General features: G+C 46.3%; 2 long non-coding RNA genes across 3 annotated transcripts; both read right to left on the bottom strand.

Annotated features, from left to right (window-relative positions):
- Positions 1-848: 848 nt before the first annotated feature.
- LOC117062796 lies at positions 849-4,381 on the bottom strand. 2 transcript variants are annotated; one of them, XR_004428595.1, is made up of 4 exons: positions 3,270-4,381; positions 2,543-3,117; positions 1,736-1,873; positions 849-1,308 (listed from the first exon to the last, which is right to left on the bottom strand). It is a non-coding gene; the product is annotated as an uncharacterized LOC117062796 (long non-coding RNA). The 2 variants fall into 2 exon arrangements; XR_004428594.1 differs by having other exon boundaries at positions 1,736-3,117.
- A 4,864-nt stretch (positions 4,382-9,245) lies between these two features.
- On the bottom strand, positions 9,246-19,705 carry LOC117063050. Its single transcript, XR_004428697.1, has 3 exons — positions 19,612-19,705; positions 11,016-11,132; positions 9,246-9,401 (listed from the first exon to the last, which is right to left on the bottom strand). It is a non-coding gene; the product is annotated as an uncharacterized LOC117063050 (long non-coding RNA).
- Positions 19,706-21,093: the final 1,388 nt, after the last annotated feature.

Below are 21,093 nucleotides of genomic sequence, written 5' to 3'. Positions count from 1 at the left end.
AGTTAGCACTTTGACGTTCCCCAAATTCCGATCTTTGTATCCTTGGCTTGGTGGGACCATCTTTGGGCTGGTGGGACCCCGCCAGCTCCCTTGGACTTCGGTTCGTGGTGCCGTGGTGGGAAGCTGTAACCGGGCTGAGAGCCAGGGAACTATGGGGCGCACGCCTCCTCCTCTTCCTTGGAGTCTTGCCCTATCTGCTGTCCACACCTGAAATCAGTTGCCTCATAAATGTCCAATTTTATGGTTGTTTAATGTGGGAGGGTGAGTCCAGGACTGAGGACTCTGTCAGAGCTGGAGGCCAAAGCCCGCCCAATAACCCTTCCAGAAGCTCCTTTTCACCTTAGCTCAGCCAGAACAGGCTTCTATTGCTGGCTGCCAGGAGCCCCGCCTGAGCCATGTGATAAATAACATCCTCTAGAACTTCCCCGGAGGCAGGTTCCAGGGCACCTCCTGTGACCCCTGGGGACCCATGGATCTCAGAGTGCAATTCAGCAGGGGAAGTTTTCAGGATGGAAGGAAAGATAGAAAATGTATGTATTAGGTTGGTGCAAAAGTAATTGCAGTTTTTGCCACTGAAAGTAATGGCCTGTCCACCTACAAGGCCAAGTTTAGGGAGAGATTTCAAAGATCCAGAGCAACAGATTCCACCCCATAGAATTCGCGGATAGTCACACCCTGAGAAGGCATGGAGCCACTGCAAGGGTCCCATGTGATTCCAAGAATTCGCTGTAGACTAAATAATGGGCTGTTTCCAGGTGTGCACAGAGGCTGCTGCATTTTATAAAACAAAAATCCATTTTAAAACCATAAATACATGCATGATGGTTTTCGTTTCATTCATGCTTTTATTCTCAATCAACAAATGTTAAAAGGTGGCCAGCAATAAGTGGGCCTTTGGGGTCAGGGTACTGACAGTTTTTGAGATCAGGAAGGATGTTTCACCTTCTGCATCAGGAAGTGCTGACCTAGACGTGCGGGTCACGGGCAGCTTGGCACTCCCTCTTCGAGATGGTTTCCATCCGCCTTTAGGGTGCCCTGAATACCCCCTGCTCCCTGAGAAGAACCTGGGGTGCAGGTCGTGGGTAGCTCGGCACTCCCCCCGCCGCCCCCGAGATGGTTTCCATCAGCCTTTAGGGTGCCCTGAGCACCCCCTGCTCACTAAGAAGGTGGGGTGCAGGTTTCTGCGCTGTTCATGAAAACAGGAGTCTATGCCTTTATTAGCAGTGGCACCGAGGGAGGCGGCCGATATCCCCTCATGAAAACTAAAGAACTCATCCGAAACGTCTTGCTGCGGAGAAGCGATCCCACCTCTCCTTAGAGGCACCCACTGCAGAGAAGCTATCCCACCTCTCCTTAGAGGCACCCACTGCGGAGAAGCTATCCACCTCTCCTTGAGGCACCCACTGCGGAGAAGCGATCCCACCTCTCCTTAGAGGCACCCACTGCGGAGAAGCGATCCCACCTCTCCTTAGAGGCACCCACTGCGGAGAAGCGATCCCACCTCTCCTTAGAGGCACCCACTGCGGAGAAGCGATCCCACCTCTCCTTAGAGGCACCCACTGCGGAGAAGCTATCCCACCTCTCCTTAGAGGCACCCACTGCGGAGAAGCGATCCCACCTCTCCTTAGAGGCACCCACTGCAGAGAAGCTATCCCACCTCTCCTTAGAGGCACCCACTGCGGAGAAGCGATCCCACCTCTCCTTAGAGGCACCCACTGCGGAGAAGCGATCCCACCTCTCCTTAGAGGCACCCACCAGTAATAAGTCCCCTCTGGAAAGTCCTGGCTGTGAATTCCACTTGATGTGTCATGCCTGTGTCTAGCGCAGGTACCATCAAAAAACGTCGGCACATCCAACTCTCGGCAGCTGAACGCTTACGCGATGCAAGAAAAGGAAAAGGAAGGGCTTTCCTGTGAACTCGCCTGAGGATTCGCCTACCTGTCGTGGCTGTGTTGGAATCCTGCACACCTAGAGAGCTACGCTGGGGCAGGGCTGAGGCGCTGACAGATCCACTTTGCAAAAACACCCCCCACCAAGTGGCTGGATGCCGCAAGGACAGGTGGAAGGAGGGTCTTGTCTCTAGAGACAGGGCACTGGAATCTCAGACAGTCTCTTCACTTATTTACGTCTCATTTTAAAAAAGACAGACGGGTAAGGAAAAGACCAGACCTCAAACAGAGAAAGGAAAGAGCAGAGGGAGATGGAGGGGAAAGGCAGAGACCACAGAGGCGAGGCGAGGCGAGGGGAAGCCTAGGGGTGGGTGAATGCTGGACAGGGAGGCTGGGAGGGTAGGAGAGAGCAGCACAGCCTCAGGGAGAGCAGGGCCGCCACCCCTCTCCGCTCCACTTCCACCTGCAAAGAAGCCCCAGGAGGCCCCAGGGCAGCAGCCGCCAGACCCGGGTATGCCAAGCCCTGTCCACCTCACAGGGTCTCAGGAATTTGATGATTGTCCAGATAAGGCCTGTCCCAGCAGAGACCCTGGCCAGACGGAGGAGGGGCCTGGAGGGCAGGAACCCGGTGAAGGCCCCACAGCTCCACTCACCAGCATCCCACATCCGCCCCTGGGGTCGGCCCTGCAGCGGCCTCGGGGCTCAGCCGTGAAGCAGGGGTCGCTGGATTTCTGCAGTGGAGCTCTCAGGATTCGTTATTTGCAAGTTATTTACACATGTTTGTCTTCTTCAGGTGACCTCACAGTGTATGACTTACGCCTTTTCCTACTCCTGTAAAAGTGAGTTTAAAATGGGTTTGCATGTATTATTCAAGATGTATCAACTCCCAGAAAGATCTGGTCTGCTCGGTGGGAAGGAAAGGCGAGGGCAGCTTCGCCAGGCTCCTGGTAAGACCCTCAATCATCTGCTCCCAACTCAACTGTTCCGTTACACGCATGGGTTCTTCTCCCAGTCGCTAGTATGGCTCCAACAGGAACGTGGCTGCCTGCTGCTGAAGTCTCGTTCCTCCCCAGCCCTGCTCAGGGCCATGGCCATCCGGCTCCACGCTGCTCCTCCGTCCTCTCAGAGACCCTGTCGCAGTCCCACCACCCTCGCCTTCTCCAGGCAGACAACAGCGCAGGACTGTCCACCACCCAACAATGGCTTCACCTGCCCACGACGGCCTCACCTGCCTGCAATGGCCTCACCTGCCTTCGATAGCCTCACCTGCCCACGACGGCCTCACCTGCCTGCAATGGCCTCACCCGCCTTCGATAGCCTCACCTGCCCACGACGGCCTCACCTGCCTGCAATGGCCTCACCCGCCTTCGATAGCCTCACCTGCCCACGACGGCCTGGCATCCTGACAGGGCCCGGCGCATCACCCTTGTGTGGAGAGGCGCTGCCGGGATGCATCCCCTCCACTTGCCAGATAATTTGGCCCCTCAGCTGCAGAGCCTGTCCCCATCTGCCCAGCCAGGCCCTGCCCATGATCCAGGCTATCTCAAGGCCCTGGACACACTGGTTGTCCCCTCCCATCTCGTGGCATTCCTGGGTCCCAGGTGGACAGAAGAGTGCAGCTTTGCTACACAGATGCTTAGAGACATAGTCACCTTGTCCCCCAGGAACCCCCTGGTCCCGCACTCTCCATCCCACAGCCAGATGTCATATCAAAGCCTCCAGAGCCTGGGGCCATGCACTGCCCTTTCCCCTGCCTGAACACTCACCCTTACACACCCGCAGTCAAACTCACTTTCCTCTCAAGGCAGCCCGAGCCCCCAGGTACTGAGCCCTGCCCTCCCAGGCCAGGCAGCACCGGGCTCCTCCAGGCACTCACCCCCATAGCAAGACTCCAGTGGGCCCCAGGGCTCACCTGCACATCTCTCATCAGACTGTGACCAGACCCTGCTTCATGGAGCTCTGCCTCCTGTGCCCAACACCTTCCATGAACCCTGAGTAAATCCGAGAGCTGACGGGAGGGTGCCGTGGGCCCCGGGCTCACCGCACAGCACAGGAGCAGTCCTGGCACCACACTTTCAGAACAGGCACCCTGCACCAAAACCAGGAGGAGCAACAAGGCCAGAAACGCACACAGTAGGGAGAGGGAGAATCCAAAATACAGGCTGGGCTTTAACATGTCCAGCATGAACCATCCAGGCCCTTGCGTTCGAGGGAAGATGGGAAGAAGAGCCACTAGGAAGGGAACCAGCAGTACCTGAGTGAGAGAGCAAAAGCTCCTGCAGGTCCCTGCTCAGTTCAGAGGTCTACCCTCTCCACCTACCTGGGGCCATGGGTTCAAGGTCAGAAAAATCACACCAACGAAGTTCTTCCATTTGGAAGCTTTTTCTGACCAGCCTCATCTCACTCCGACCACAGCTTACTCCATATCCAATCAGGTGTATGTGATTGGATGTCATGTTGTGTGCATGTGTACATATTCCCTGTGTGCATGTGTGTATGAATGTGTGCACGTGTGTACATATTGTGTGTGCATGTGTATGCATGTCATGTGTGCATGTGTACATACTGTGTGTCTTCACATTTGTGTGTATGCACGTCATGTGTGCATGTCTGTATTGTGTCATGTGTGTACATGTCATGTGTGCATGCGTGTATATAGTGTGTTTGTGTATGCATGTTATGTGTGCATGTGTGTACATATTGTGTGTGCATGTCATGTGTTCATGCAGGTACATATTGTGTGCATGTGTGTGCGTGTGTGATGTCATGGTGTGCATGTGTGTACATATTGTGTGCATTTTTGTGCATGTGTATATGCATGTCATATGTGCATGTATGTGCATGTGTGTGCATGTCATGTGTACATGTGTGTACATATTGTGTGCATGTGTGTGCACGTCATGGTGTGCATGTGTGTACATATTGTGTGCATGTGTGTGCAGGTGCATATGTGTCCTTGCATTTGTTTAAGTGTTCTCTTATTCACTCACTCAACAGTGGACTTTGCATTGACACTTCTTGGTGCTTAAAGCCACATGGACCGTTTCTTAACAGAAACTCAAAGAATCAGGTGTGAGCCATCCTGGAAGCAGCTCTTCCTAGCTAACCCACATGGTCTCAAATACCAGTTGGTTTTAATCATATATAAATGCAAGTTCCACACAGCTGAGACTCTGACTCACTTGTTTGGACACAAGGCCAAAAAAACTGGAATGTTAACAAACACTTGCCCCTCGGTGGTCCTGGGCCACCTCAGCAGAAGCTGAGCTCACATGTTCTCAGGGATTCGTTCACGTCACAAGTCCTTTTCCACAACTCTTGCCAGCAGGGAAAGCCACATCTGGCCCCTGCGTTCAAGGACCCAGAGCCCAGTGCAGAGCCAGGCAGAAAAGGAACAAGGCTCTGTGATGGAGCAAAACCCAGGAGCAGACGAGACCCTGCCTCAGCTGCCATAACGCAAGGTGATGCTCCAGGTCACCCAGGACAGATGTCTGTGCAAAGACGGCCTCGAAGATAAGCGAGTCTAGAGGTTGCCAAACAGCCTCCACAGCCTGGTGGGTGGAGTAGAAGAGGACATGGCTCAGAAGTTTCAACTGGCTGATCGTGGTGACTCACACCTGTAATCCCAACACTTTGGAAGGTCGAGGCAGGTAGATCACCTGAGGTCAGGAGTTCAAGATCAGCCTGGCCAACGTGGTGAAACCCCATCTGTACTAATAATACAAAAAATTAGCTGGGTGTGGTGGCGGGCACCTGTAATCCCAGCCACTCGGGACGTTGAGGCAGGAGAATCACTTAAACCTGGGAGGCAGAGGTTGCAGTGAGCCAAGATCGTGCCACCGCACTCTAACCTGGGCAACAGAGTGAGATTCCACCTCAAACAAACAAACAAACAAAAACCCAGCTTGAATTCCTTGAACTTCTAAGGTGGTCAGCAGCACCAAGATGCTGAGGCTGAAGACACATGTGCAGTTATTTACAAAGAACATAGACAGGGCGTGAGACCAACTGACACTCACTCACCCGCTCTCCTCATGTCGCCATGTATCCTAGGAGCCAGTGGGGACATTCAGTGCACGCCATGTGGCCCACTCATTTTGCAGATAAAGATACTGACTCTCAGTGAGGATTCTAACCTTCAGGGTGCCCAGCCAGTCAATAGAGAAGACAGTTAATAATCCTTGAATGTTTAGGGAATCCACAGGGCTGCTGCTATTCACAGTCTGCTTCCTGCTGTGCAAAGGTCAGCCATTTACAGCAGGCAATTCTGCTTGGACTGGAACACCCCTGAAGCCTCCCTCCATGGGCACCCTCCTCACCCTCCTGAGCTCCTGGACTCCCCCCAGCCCCACTCTGCACAGACACCCACCTTGCTCAACCCTATTCAACGTCTTTAGGACTAAATTTTGCAGGAAGTGTCCAGGAGAGGGAAAAGATGGCAGGTGCTGACTGGACAACCCCACGTGCAGAATGCTAACGCCAAGGTTTACAACCCAGGCAGAAGTCTGGAGAATTTTTTTCTGAGGAAATTGACTAGTGCAAGGGAAAAGATCTGCAGATTCTGTCAGTTGGGAATTCCACACTGCAACCATTGGCTCCCCTTCCCGGTATCCTAGAACAAAGCCCACAATCCAGCAAGCCCCACCCATGCATACAAAGCTTGTAGTAGGTGCTAACACTCACAAATGTGGGCGAACTTGCCCATTATCACTAGGCACATGGGGGGAATCTCCAACACAGAGACCAAACCCAGCACATGCAAACAAGACAGCAACTCAGAAAGAAACAACAGGAGCATAAGAACATTTTTAAAAGAAACTATAGTTAATTTGTTCAGAAATTAAAGAACAGAACATGGAGCAGTATGCTATGAATAAAAGAACATTCCAAAAAAGAAAAAAAAAACTTGAGAATTCAAAGTAGAATAATAAACTCTAAAAATAAAATAATAAGTTTAGGCTATAAAAGCAGAACAAAACAAAAAGCAAGAAATGAGACTGAAAGCATAAGAAAATCAGTCTCCATCCAAGGAGATTCAACACCCACAAAGCAGAAGCCCCAGGAAGAGAGAAAAGTGAAAACAGAAAGAAGGAAATTACCAAAGAAATGGCGGACGCCACGTTCGCCACCGGAAGGATGTCGATTCCAGATGGACAGCAGCCACCCAGTGCCCACAGAATAAGACGGCCCCTCCAAGCCCATCGTGTGAAGCTTCAGCTGGAAAGGGACCAGGACGGGGTGATAGGTGCCTCGGCATGGCTCTGCCTGGTGTAAACCCCCAGCTCCTCCACCCAGCCCGCGGGAAGCTTGACTAGTTACACGTCTGCTCTGTGTCCCAGGTGCATGCGCGTTTTCTTAATCAGAAAAATGGAAATGATAATATTATTACTTTGTAGAGTTACTCTGAATGTTAAATTAATACATTTAAAGACTTACAGCAGTATCTGACACATAGTATGCATTTAATACATTTTGTATTATTACCATACAAAGCATACGGAGAAAAAATAAAGATTCTGCACAAAAGAACAGATACGATGAATGTCTCAAAAGTGATGTTAGAAATTGGAAGATAATGAAACAATCCCTCAAAATTCCAGAAGGAAAATGAAGCCCTATCTAGAGTTGTGTATCTACAGACTAAGTTTTATTCAAGTTTTAAGCAACAAAAACTCAAAACCTTTACCTCCCACGCACTCTAACTCACGAAGCCCCTGGAAATGTGGCCGCCAGAAGTAGGGACTGAGCAAGAGAACAGTGGTTGTGGGACGCAAGACAAGGGCAGCAGAGGAAAGAGGCAGGCGGGACCCCCAGTGGGAGGCAAGACCAGCCCAGGACAGCTGCATGGTGACCACAGGAGGAGGGCACAGCCCCGGGACATCCTCACTGTAAAGAAAGAGAAGCTGGAGGACCAGCTGCAGTGCTTGTATCACAGGAGACTTTGGGGCATTTACACACAACTAATGAATAAATAAAAATGAGTGATTCTAGGAAAGGAAAGTACTGTCTGAGAAAGGAAGTGTAAATATGGCACACTACAGGGCTCACCCATGGAAAAAAATGACTTACAAGGCTCACATTGAACCCCAATATCCTGCTGCTCTGTGACTAGGGGCACAGACTCTGAAGCCAGGCTCCCTCCGTCCATGTCCGTCTACCACTCACTAGCCAGGCTTCTGTTACCTTCCCTGTGCCTCAGTTTCTTCCATTTGTAACCCAGGATAATAAGGGTACCTTCCTCGTGGGTTTGACGAAAGGATCCATTAATTAATACATGCAGAGTGTTTACAACAGGATGATTTAGGATGCTGTGTAAATGGTCACTGCTTCTATTTTTACTTTGATTTTTTAAAAGATAGTAGCTCTCCGAGAGGAACCTCAGGCTAACACAAACAACAGCGAAGAGCCACGGAAAGATGCAGCAGCTGCTCTCCAACCACAGGGACGGGATGCGGAAAATGGCACAAAGGCACGTCTGTCACTGAGGCAGCAACTGGAATGTGGGACGGGCACCACCAGGCAGAGCGGGGGAGCTCAGGGGTCAGGAATTCAGGGCCAGGTCATTGAGAGGAAGACTCCGGGCCAGCAGGAAGACCGCTGTGGGCTTTGCATGCAGAGGAATCATAGAGGCCAGGCTGGACACTGCTGAAGAGGAGGGAAGGGCCCCCAGGCCCCCTAGTTTTCTTCAGCCAGAGAAGCACAGGGTCCTTGACCCCTCTGTGGCCCTGGCAGCTGCAAGTTTACCCACAGGCTTGAACCCAAGCTGGGCCTATTTGATTCCCAGGCACTGCGAAAGCTGGGTAGGTGGCTGCTCCGAACACTAAGAAATCAACCATGTTGTGAAACATCCAGGAACTAGCCCCAGCCCTGAACCAGAGTCCTCAGACCCCCTATAAACTCCACAGTCCCACGCCCTCAAAGCAGACATACCTGGGCAGAGCATCAGGTCTCACTGTGCCTCGTAAGGACGCTGGGACCCTCTGAGCACGAGTTCCAAGAAGCCTTGCGGAAGTTTCCTGCTGCCGCTTCTGGGGTGACTCCAGCTGTGGGAGAGCCAGCAAAGGAGACTGGGCAGGGCAGGTGTAGTCTGTTCACATGCTGCTAAAAGGATACACCTGAGACTGGGTAATTTCTAAAGGAAAGAGGTTTAATGGACTCACAGTCCCACATGGCTGGGGAGGCCTCACAATCATGGCAGAAGGCGAAGGAGAAGCAAAGGCACCTCTTACATGGTGGCAGCGAGAGAGTGTGTGCAGGGGAACTGCCCTTTATAAAACCATCAGATCCTATGAGACGTATTCACTATTACAAGAACAGCACGGGAAAGACCCGCCCCCATGACTCAATTACCTCCCACCAGGTTCCTCCCACAACGCAGGAGGATTATGGGAGCTACAATTCAAGATGAGATTGAGACGGGGACACAGCCACACCGTATCAGCAGGGAGTGTGGGACGAGAGAAGTGAAACAGAGCAATGGGAGATGGTGTCACAGAGCCAAGAGGGGAGGACCTGGAAGAAGAGAGGAAAGAATTAGTGGCCCCTCAGGGGAAAGGAAACAGGGACCCAGGAAAATAAGGGCTGAAGTCCGCCTGCTGTGTTCAGCTTGAAGACCTGGCCGCGTATACAGTCTCACTGGGTACATTCCTCCTTCCTGACACCCTCTCCCCGGAGCAGCCCGCAGAGGCCTTCACTACACCAGTTTGCTTCACTCCTTGGCACACAGGAGCTCTAGGCCTTAGCCCTTCAGGCCAGATCTCCCTGTAACTGTGCCCTCTTCCATCCTGCCTGCAGGACCAGACTCGAGTCCTTCTTTGTGCCTCTGCTGTGTGCATCCAGCGCTACCCACCCAGGAGCACTTGTCACCTCCGATTGCACTGATGGTTCTGGTACCTGCCTCTCTTACCTACCATCAGCTCCACCAGGACAAGGACCCTCTAACCATGTTAAATAACAAGTCCTAAATCTCTGGAACAGATCTTGGCACATAAAAATATCATTGAATGTTTCAGTAAGTGTTCAATAAATATTGAATGAGTGAGTGAATGGGTGAGTGTGTGGGTAAGTCAACAATTGTTCAACAGAGAACAACAGTAGCCACCCAGGAGCAGCATTCTAAGGAGCTGCTGAATCACAGCCACTTTTATTTATTCACTTAACGTTTGCTAAGGGCAACTACGTGGCAGGCGCCAAGAGTACAAATACGAACGAGACACAGCCCCAGGCCCTGCAAGAAGCTTGCAGAGCAGTGACTTCAGCAGGACCTCACACAGTGGCACTCATTTCTATAACATTTAGACAACCCGTGGTGCACTGGGCAGTCAGGGGTCTCACATCAACTTGGGCAGAAGAGCAAGACTAGTGCCACGTGGACTGCAAAAGAGTCCAAGAAGTCACAGGATCCCAGCAACACAGTTTTCCCCAAAAGCCACATTGGCAAGGCCCAGCCACGCACACACCTCTAGTGCCAATGTGTTTGGCCCTTGCAGGTCCCTGATCCCACACAGCACGGGCGGAACCTGCTCTGTGGTGGGGCCGTGAAGGCTCCCAGCTGGGGCAGCCGGCCCTCATCAGCCTTCGTTGATAAGCCCTGAAGAATGTGTTCCTCATTTTTACCTCATTACTGCGCAGTCCTACGACTGCAAAGCTGTTGACATAAACATGAGCTATTTCTCCTTCACTTATAATAACCTTATTCTAGTTTCTTCTTCCTGAAGCAGTTATAGTGTAATGATGTCATGTATTTAAGCCTGATAAACATAATTACTATCAACATTTAATTGATTCTTGATTACAATCAATTATATTTCTGAAACAATCAAGCATCCTACAATTAAAAATAATTGATTCATTAGCACACCCCCTTCCTTGACAATTACACAAATGCATTATTTATGTAATTAGACACATTTACAGTTCATTATTCCACATTTTATGCTATTGTTACAAAGCTACTAAACTCTCCAGCTTACTTCTTAATCTTCCTGAGATAGGACATACTGAGATAGAACACTAAGCTTATTCAAAAGGATCCAGTTAAAAAGTGTACCTAAAGCAGTACAATTAAGTTACAAATCAAAAGCCTGAATTGTATGTCAATTCGAAAACAATAATTAACTAATTTACCTGCCATCTATCCAGGGGAAGCTGTGAGGGCCCACGATAGTGTGGATCCGGTTACACATGTTACCAGGTAAGCAGAACAACCACTTCTTCTCTAGGCAAAATCTTCATAGCGTGGAGCTGGATAAAGGATATTAAAGAGACAACGTTAGCCGTCATGTGGGGTCGGGTAAAGGCTATTAAAGAGACTACGTGAGCCCTTAGAGGCGACAGGCTATGATCTAGGCCAGGGTAGAACCTGCATGTGGGTCCTCCCCACCCCAGCCTGCAGGGCCCTCTAACGACTTCCCTCCCCCAAGAGGAAGGTGTCATTCTGATGAGTGAGCAGCCACCAGCCCCGAAGTCCAAGCAAGCTCCCTGTTGCCATCAAAGTCCAGGCAATTCCCTGTTTTCCAAATGCCTATTTCCCTCTGTCTCTGCCAATAACCCTTCCCCACCGAGTTCTCCTTTCAAAATAGTAGAATTAGCAGATGAATTTTCCTTGTTTCCTTTCTAAATTTTATGGCATGACAATGAGAATTCACCAAAGTACATAAATCCACACAGGATTTATGTGTGGATTTATAACGCAGCGAGCACAGGAGCCTTAAGCAGACCAGATAGTCAGGTGGCTTTCCAGAAGACGGAACATAGGCGGGATCACAGCACAGGCAGGCTGTGGCAGGTGAGCACTGGCTGCAAGGACCACAGCTGAGCGGTGAGGGTGGAAGCCCCTCTTCCTGCCAGGGCACAGGGCTCCAGCAGGCAGATTGAGCTGCGGGACCACGAGGCTGAAATCTGGACGGTTAATTGAAGGAACGTCTCTGCAGTCCCAAAACCACTCCTTCCCACCTGCAGTCACTCACAGCAGTAGGGCCGCCTCCAGGATCAAGCCAAAGAGCTACAGAAATAAAACCAAGCACACAGGAAGACAGGAATATCCCACCAGGGGGTTAGCTCCCAGAGAGAGACAGAAGATCTGAAAAACTTAAAAACAAAATATGATGTTGCTGAAGATTTAATTGATTTTCAAGAAGACAGAGCTCAGGACAAATTCAAAACATAAGAAAAAGATCGATGAAATATGAGGAATAATTCAAGACAATGAATCAATCCAGAGTATTTTGCAATACGAGTTGCATAAAAGAGAAAACGAAGACAAGAGCTCATGAAATATTTTTTAAGTAATAAGATAAAATTTTCAAGAGTTGGAGAAAAAAGCATGAAATATGAGATTGAGAGAGTCTCCAAAGTGCCTGAGTGCCTGAAAGGATGAAAAGAAGAGCATCTACTCTTAACATGTTCTTGTGGAGAAATTTCAGAATTTCAAGAATTAACACTTCCTTTGCTTTTTTTTTTTTTTTTTTTTTTGAGACGGTGTCTTGCTCTGTTTCCCAGGCTGGAGTGGAGTGGCATGATCTCTGCTCACTGCAACCTCTGCCTCATGGGTTCAAGAAATTGTCCTGCCTCATGGGTTCAAGCAATTTTCCTACCTCAGCCCCCAAAGTAGCTGGGATTACAGGCACGCACCACCATGCCCAGCTAATTTTAATTTTTGTGTTTTTAGTAGAGACAAGGTTTCACCATGTTGGCCAGGTTGGTCCTGAACTCCAGGCCTCAGGTGATCCGCCCGCCTCAGCCTCCCAAAATGCTGGGATTACAGGCGTCAGCCACTGCGCCTGGCCAACACTTCCATGAAAAAATGATGACACAGCCATAAATGAAATGCTATGTAACTGTAAAATAAATTAAAAAATTAATATACATAGATCTTCAAGGTATATTAAATTTAAGAAGCCATATGCAGCACAGTGGGATGGCGCATCTGTCAAGTAACAATAGGTGAAGATCTGTGTGTCAGCATGTATGTGGCATGTTTGCCATAGACACGTAAACACACTCTGGAAATATACATTAAAAAATTAATGATTGCGGTTCCTAGGCATGGGATGAGATGGCGCTGAGAAGATGAAGATAAAGACTAAAGGTGACTGCACACTTTTTAGCATATTTTTAGTCTTAATTTTTGACCCATTTGGAAATTATTTTCTATTAAAAATTATGTTTAAAAAAAGTTGCAACAATGAAGGTCCATTTCTCCTCCACATGCAGGTTACCTGGGAGCTCCACTCAGTGTCACTTTCATCCTCACTCTGGGACCCAAGTCACTATCTACAGCATGGGCAGATGAATGCCAGGGCACAAATGCAGCATGGTGAAGCTCAGGTTGGCTTTTACAGTGTCCACCCAGAAATGACACCTATTAGTTCTGTTCAAACTTTCTTGACCAATTCACAGGGAGAAGACTGACTTTAGGGGCAGGGAGATATAATTCTCTCCAGAAAGGACACTGGAAATGGATGTGTAGTAATACACCTTACCGCAATGAGTTAACTAACCCAAATACCTGCAGACATTATGGCCATATAAGATAAAAAGAAGAAATTAGCACACAGGATTTCTGTAGAAAATACAAGTAATTTTCAGGCAGCATCTGTTTCAAACTCAACAAAACTCAAGAAAATGTGGATGTTATTTCTTTAAGATTTAGTAATAAAATTCTTTTTGGATATGTTTAAAATTCCAAAATAAAATGTTTACCCAGAAAACATTTTTTAATGTGGAAAAATGAAGGAGAAATAAAGATATTCCCAGGTAAAGAAAAATGGAGGTAATTCATTGCTATCCAACATTTCTTACATGAATGAAGTAGAGGAAGTCCTTCAGGCTGATGTAAAAGGACACTAGACAGTAAATGAAATCTGCATGAAGAAATAAAAAACAATAGTAAAGATAACCACTTTGGTAAAAATTTAAAAGAATGAGTATTTTTCTGTTTGTAACTTTAGTATAAAGGACTACTGAATAAAGCAATAATTATAAAACCATGTTTATGGGCTTACCTTTATAAGCAAGTAATTTGTATGAAATAATAGCACAATGAATGGAAGATGGAATAGGGATATGTAGGAACAAAGGTTTTATTTAGTATTGCGATTAGCTGGTATTAATATTAATTAGATAATTATAAGATAAGATGTTAACTTTAATTACCATACCAACCAATAAGATGGCAACTTGAAAAACTTTAGTAAAAGAAACAAGGATATTTAAATGGTAACTACAAAACATCTACTTAACACAAAAGAAGGCAATAATGGATGAATATGTAAATAAAAGAGACATAAGATACAGAAAATAGCAAAGTGGCAGATGTAAATCCTAGCTTATGAATAATTACATTAAATGTAAATGGATTAAACAAATGAATCAAAGGCAAAGATTGACAGAATGAATTAAAAAACATGATCAAACTATATGCTGTCTATAAGAGACACTTCAGATTTAAAGACACAAATAGGTTGAAAGTAAAAAGATAAAAAAAAAAATACAGTTGACCCTTGGTATATGTAGGGAATTGGTTCCAGGACCCCATATGTACCAAAATCTGTGCATACTCAAGTCCAGCAGTTGACCTGGCAGAACCTGCTTATTCAAAAAGTCAGCCCTCCATATACATCAGTTTTGCATTCTGTAAATATTGTGGTTTTTTTTTTTTTTTTTTTTTTGAGACAGAGTCTCACTCTGTTACCCAGGCTGGAGCACAGTGGCGCGACCTTGGCTCATTGCAAGCTCACCTCCTGGCCATTCTCCTGCCTCAACCTCCCAAGCAGCTGGGACCACAGGCATCTGCCACCATGCCCCACTAATTTTTTGTATTTTTATCAGAGACAGGGTTTCACTATGTTAGCCAGGATGGTCTCGATCTCCTGACCTCGTGATCCGAAATATTATATTTTTTATCTGAAATATTGAAAATGAACAAAGTTTGAGGACTCACTCTTCCCAATTTCAAAACTTAATTCAAAGCTATAGTAATCAATACAGTGAGGTACTAGCATAAGTGTAAACATACAGTTCAATGGAATAGAATTAAGAATCCAGAAATTAATCTATATACCTATGGTCAGTGGATATTCAACAATGGCACCAAGTCAATCCAATGAGGAAAGAATAGTATTTTCAAGCCTGTATATCCACATGCAAACAATAAATGCAGATCCCTACCTCACACCAGGTATAAAAATTAACTCCACATGGATCATAGATATAAAAGTAAGACCTAAAACTATAAAATTTCTAGTAGAAAACACAGGAGTAAATCTTCATAACCTTATATTTGGTAATTGTTTCTTAGACATGATACCAAAAGTATAAGTGACAAAAGAAAAAAAGATAGATAAACTGAACTTTATTAAAAACTCTTGTTCTTCAAAGACACTATCAAGAAACTGGTGGTGGCTCATGCCTATAATCCCAGTACTTTGGGAGGCCACGGCAGGAGGCTTGTTTGTGGGCAAAGTTTGAGACCATCCTGGGCAACATAGTAAAACCCTGTCTCTCAAGAAGAAAAAAATTAACCAGGTGTGTTGATGCACACCTGTAGTCCTAGCTACTCAGGAGGCAGAAGCAGGAGGATTGCTTCAGCCTAGGAGTTTGAGACCAGCCTGGGCAATGTAGTGAGAACTTGTCTCTACTAAAAATTAAAAAGAATTAGCCAGATGTGGTGGTGTGTACCTGTGGTCCTAGTTACTCAGGAGGCTGAGGCAGGAGGATTGCTTGAGCCCAGGAGTTCAAAGTTGCAGTAAACTATAATCATACCACTTGCGCTCCAATCTGGATGACAGAGTGATGCCCTGATTCTAAAAAGCAAAGTTGAAAAGATTTGCAAATTATATATCTAACAAAGATCTAGTATCCAGAATACATAAGAAATTCTTAACTGAAGAGTGAAAAGACAACCAAAAAACTGGGCAAAGGAATTTAATGCACATCCGTCCAAAGAAGATATACACAGGGCCAATAAGTATATGAAAAGATGATCAACATATTAGTCACCAAGGAACGCAAATCAAAACCACAATGAAACACCACTTCACATCCAAATAAGATGGCTAAAGTAAAAACTACAGACAACAACAAGCATTGACGCGGATGTGGAGAAATTCAACCCTCATGCATTCCTGGTGGGAATGTAAAATTGTGTATGCATTTTAGAAAACATTTTAGCAGGTTCTCAACATGTTAAACATAGAGTTAACAATAAAATAGCAAAAGTCGTTTTCCTTTAAGAAAGAAGTAAAGCCTGGCCTCAATTTTTCTTACACAACTTTAAATACTGGAAAATAGTGAAGCAACTACTTCAAAGTTAAAAGAACGTTTGTGACTCCAAAATTCCACACCCAGCTAAGGTTGCAGAACTGATATCCACATCTTTCCTCAGAAATGTGCTCTAGGCCATCAACAAAAAGATTTTTTGTAATCCCTCAAAGATGGAAAAGTCATGGCATAAAAATTTGACAAAGGGAATCAAAATTGTTTGCTCAAACAACTCTAAATAATTGTTATAACTTATATTCACCTGTCACATTTAATACTCAAAAATGAAAGCATTTCATATAAAAGACAGCCCAGTGACAGTGTAACAGAAAAAAGATACACAAGAGCTAGAAAGAAAAGGAAAAGGAAGTAAGTGTGCCAATCAACTCAATTTATATAAGAAAAATCAATGTTTCATTCTTGATGTTGATATTTAAACAATGTATGTTCTTTTCTTGTCTAAGAAAAAAGAGTCACCATAACTGAATCAATAAGCAATAAACGAAAAGTCGTGTATGAAATTGAAAATGTTCTTGAAGAAGTATTTCTCATGAGTTTCCAGCCACAGACATTTTCACAGGCTGGGTTTTCAGACTGTCATGGAACAGATAATTTCCATGCTAGATAAGTGTTTCCAGAGAACACAAAAAGATGGCATGTTTCCCAATAATTCATTTCCCAAAGCCAGCATGTCCTAGAGACACAAGCAAAGACAGACTAAAAAGGGAACTAGACACAGATGCCTTTTATGAATACAGATGCAAAAACGATATGTGAAATAAAGAGAAAAAGGACTATGCTTATGTCAATAGATACTGAAAAGACATTTACCAAACTTTATAATAAACTAGGAAAGAAAAATACTTATTTAACATGATTAAAAATACCTACTCAAAGTCAATAGCTAATACCTACCTAACAGTAAATCTGGTAGTATTTTCACTTAAACAACAGAAAAGACAAAGCAGCTTACTGTGGCCAGCATTCTCTCAGATCCACAACAAAATAAAAGGAGGGAAAACTATATATATATACATATTACACACACTCACATATCATTTTTGAAAAGAAAGGTGAAATTTTGACATTATTCAAATTTGATATCATTGCCTACCTGAGAAAAAGAAAAAATATAAAATTATACTAATTTTTAAAAAATTTTAATAATAGGAACATAAAAAGCAGTCGTTTTCCTACATATCAGCATTAACAGAGAAACAATGGGAAAATACTTCTATTCACAATTTTCAAACTGAGTACCTGGAAATTAACCTTGCAAGAAGTCTGTTAGGCTCAAATAATTAAATCCATAAGCCCAAGAGAGCACCACAGAAAATATTTGAACAAGTGGAGAAATAGAGTACACTCCATATCTAAAAAGAAATGCTAAGAAGATGTACATTTTTGCCAAACTAATTTATGAATTTGATGCAACTCAAACTTCCAATAGAATTTTGTAAGCAAAATTGGTTATAAATGTTGTCTAGAAGAATGAAAAGCAAAACAAAAACAACAAGGCAAGGAAATTTTTAAGAAAATAATAACATGGATGCATATAGGATACTTCAGGCTGAAATAAAGTGGCAGTAAGTAAGTGGGTGAAGTACTAGGCAAAAACACACACGGTGATCACTAGAATAGAACACAGACCCAGAAATATGTCCAGTATGTACAAGCAGTCAGCCTAGACAGTCATCCCTGGACACCCACAAGGGATTGGGTTCAGGACTCCCTGTAGGCACCACAATCTGAGAATGCTCAAGTCCTGATATAAAATGGTGTTGTATTTGCATAAAGCCTACACACATCCTCTCATATACTTCAAGTCATCTCCAGATTACCTGGAATACCTAAAACAATGCAAATCCCATGTCAATAGCTGTCATTAGAGTGTGCCGGTTTTATTGATATTGGTTTTTATTGTTGTGCTGTTATTTTTTATCCTGAATATTTTCCATCTGTGGTGATTAAATTGCAGAAGTGGAAGCTGCAGATAGGAAGATCGACCTTAACACTGGCACTCAAATCTGCGGGAGGCAGAGCAGAGACCCAGAGCCCAGGTCTCACAGCCAGGCTGTCCAGAGAGAGCCCTGTTTCCATCCTCTAGCAGCTGTGTGACCCTGAGCACGTTCCTTAACTTCGCTTTGCTTTACATTTCTTCGCCAGTCAAATAAAGATAATAATATCTCTCTTATGGGGTTGTTGTGAGGATTATATAAGTTAATAGATGAAAAGCCCTAAAAAGAAGGCCTGCATATATTAAGTTCTATAGAAGAATTTATTAAAGAAAACAAATAAGTTATGTTAGAAAAATTAGTTAATTGGGAGGACAATAAATAGGCTCTATCCGTGCTCACACTACACACCCTGAAGGAATGCCAGGTTCAGTTACAAAATAGAATTATTGAACAATAAGTAGAGAGCAGATACAATACATGATCTTGCAGTAGTGAAGTGTTTTGAATATGACGGGGTGTGGGGAGATTTGGGGATGGTGAAATACAAAGCTCTGGAAAATCAAGAAAAGCAGCAATTCCTATACTGAGTTGCCCTTCTAAAACAGCCGAGAGAGCTCAGTTTATGTTTAAGCCAAATATCATAGGGTGTAACATCTATACAAATTTAAGGGGAAAATCAACAGGTCTGGGTAAAAATAATTTCTGGAATAAGATAAGTTATTCCTGCATTCTCAGTCTTTAGTCTATGAAAATCCTCAGAAAATAAAAACAGGAAAACTAAAATGCCTCCCAAGAACGTCATCCTTTTTTTAACATTAAAAACATTTTCTAAGGAATCAAGTTTCCTCATTACTGCTATGAAATCCACATGAATACTAAAGAATGTATGTTTTCTCCAAAAAGAGTGTGTGCCTGAACATACGATTACCGGGCACGCTGTGATGAGCTGGGAACACCATCTCATCTCTGCACAGAGCCGCCGCTTCAAAGGCGCAAGAGCTGGGAATATCAGCAAATCAAACTGCACAACATGAAGCGCTGTCTCTGTCGCACCATTAGCTTACTGCTATCATTTGTAGGAAATACGAGGCACTAAAATTCTGACACCACACTCCTTGCAGATACTTGCAACAGGAAGAAGAAATGGTAGGGCATGAACCCAGTCTCTCAAACGAGTCCGCCAAACCCTGACAACTGATCTAATGCCACTGCAGTTCATCCCACAAAAGCCCAACCCTAAGTCAAGCGACTCCCCACACAATCTGAGACTGCCAGACAGGCCCCGTTATTCCAGGACCACAAAGGGAGCCGGTGCCCTTGCGAAGACTCCAGGGTTCTAGAGATGACTGGATAGCAGCAGCTGTCACAAAGCCTGTTCCCAGGCAAAACAGAAATTGGAAAAGCTTGTTTCCGGTGCCACTGCACACTCCCCACCCCCACCCTTCAACACCTCCTTCCATCATTCCCCTCCACCCGCTTGCACGCAGCAGCTTTTGCTGTACCTAAAGGGACTTGTTTTGCAAGTGAAGACTTGTCGCCAGGAGAAGGATGCTGCCATGACAGGCGCTTTACACACATGTTCTAATCACAGCTATCCTGAAAGACAAACCATGTTCGCATCCTCATTTTAAAGAGAAAGGCAGGAAACCTCTATGTGTGAAGAATTTGCCAAACGGGGCCCTGCCTCTGCCCCCTGGGCCCTGCCATACTGCAGGAGACACGGTCAGCACCCTGGGTCCTGGGCAGCCATGGAGGGAGGCCCCGCACCTTCCGAGGCATCCGGTGCCACCCACAGACACAGCGCCTTCTCCTCTGCCCCCACCTGCCCCCTGCTTGGGGCTTTTGGACCCTCTGCCCCCATCCAATGTGCCTATTGTGTTCTCTCCTCGGGAGGACCCTGTTGTCTGGTAAAATCACAGTGACAGCCGGTGTGGAGGCAGCGTGGGTGGCCGGTGACTGTCTCCTCATACCACATGCTCAGCACGCTTCCAGGGAGCCCTTGATGGGTGGGCCCAGCGCTGTTCCCACGGCACCAAGAGAGACAAGGTCTCCACCAACACAGCGTGAGCGGGGAGGGGCCAGTGAGGAAGGACAGTTCTGTGTCCTGGTGTCAGTGAGTGGGTTTCAGATAAGAATGTCTAGGTCTCGGCCGGGCGCGGTGGCTCACGCCTGTCATCCCAGCACTTTGGGAGGCCGAGACGGGCGGATCACGAGGTCAGGAGATCAAGACCATCCTGGCTAACACGGTGAAACCCCGTCTCTACTAAAAAATACAAAAAACTAGCCGGGCGAGGTGGCGGCGCCTGTAGTCCCAGCTACTCGGGAGGCTGAGGCAGGAGAATGGCATGAACCCGGGAGGAGGAGCTTGCAGTGAGCTGAGATCCGGCCACTGCACTCCAGCCTGGGCGACAGAGCGAGACTCCGTCTCAAAAAAATAAAAATAAAAAAAAGAATGTCTAGGTCTCCTCCGGCTTCTTCCACCTTCTTATCTATAGATGCAGGCCAAATTGTTTAAATGTCCTGACCCTTCCTCTGTAAAATACAGCTATGACCGCCCACACTGCTCCTGCTGCCTCTTCTCAAGAGGGGGTTGTACAGATCCGAGAGGGAAGCTGCACACAGGAAGGTTGTTGAGATGGGAGAGGGAGAATGTGCAGGCTACAGGTAAATGCTGCTTCTGAAGCTGCTGGCGGATTGGGACACGCATCACAAGGTGGCGTTTGCTTTTAGAACCCAAATGACTAAGATCTCTGAGTTATAAGCACCTCTCACCTCAACCGGCAGCAGCAGAAGAGGCTGAGTGGTCACCGCGGGGTCTCCTAGGAACGCAGAGCTGGCCCGGCCTGGCCCTGTCCACTTACTGCCGGTGAGACCCTGGCCACGTTACTTCATGTCTCGCAAACTCACTTTTCTCACCGGTAAAATGGGTTCCTAGCCGTGCCTCGCCTGCTTGCCGGGCGGTGAGGATCACAGCCTGGATTGGG

The sequence above is a fragment of the Trachypithecus francoisi genome, unplaced genomic scaffold (genome assembly GCF_009764315.1).
Source record: "Trachypithecus francoisi isolate TF-2019V2 unplaced genomic scaffold, Tfra_2.0 Lachesis_group17, whole genome shotgun sequence".
In the NCBI taxonomy this organism is placed as follows: Eukaryota; Metazoa; Chordata; class Mammalia; order Primates; family Cercopithecidae; genus Trachypithecus; species Trachypithecus francoisi.
The sequence above is the reverse complement of the archived record's forward strand: the minus strand, read 5'-3'. Positions and strand labels throughout refer to the sequence as shown.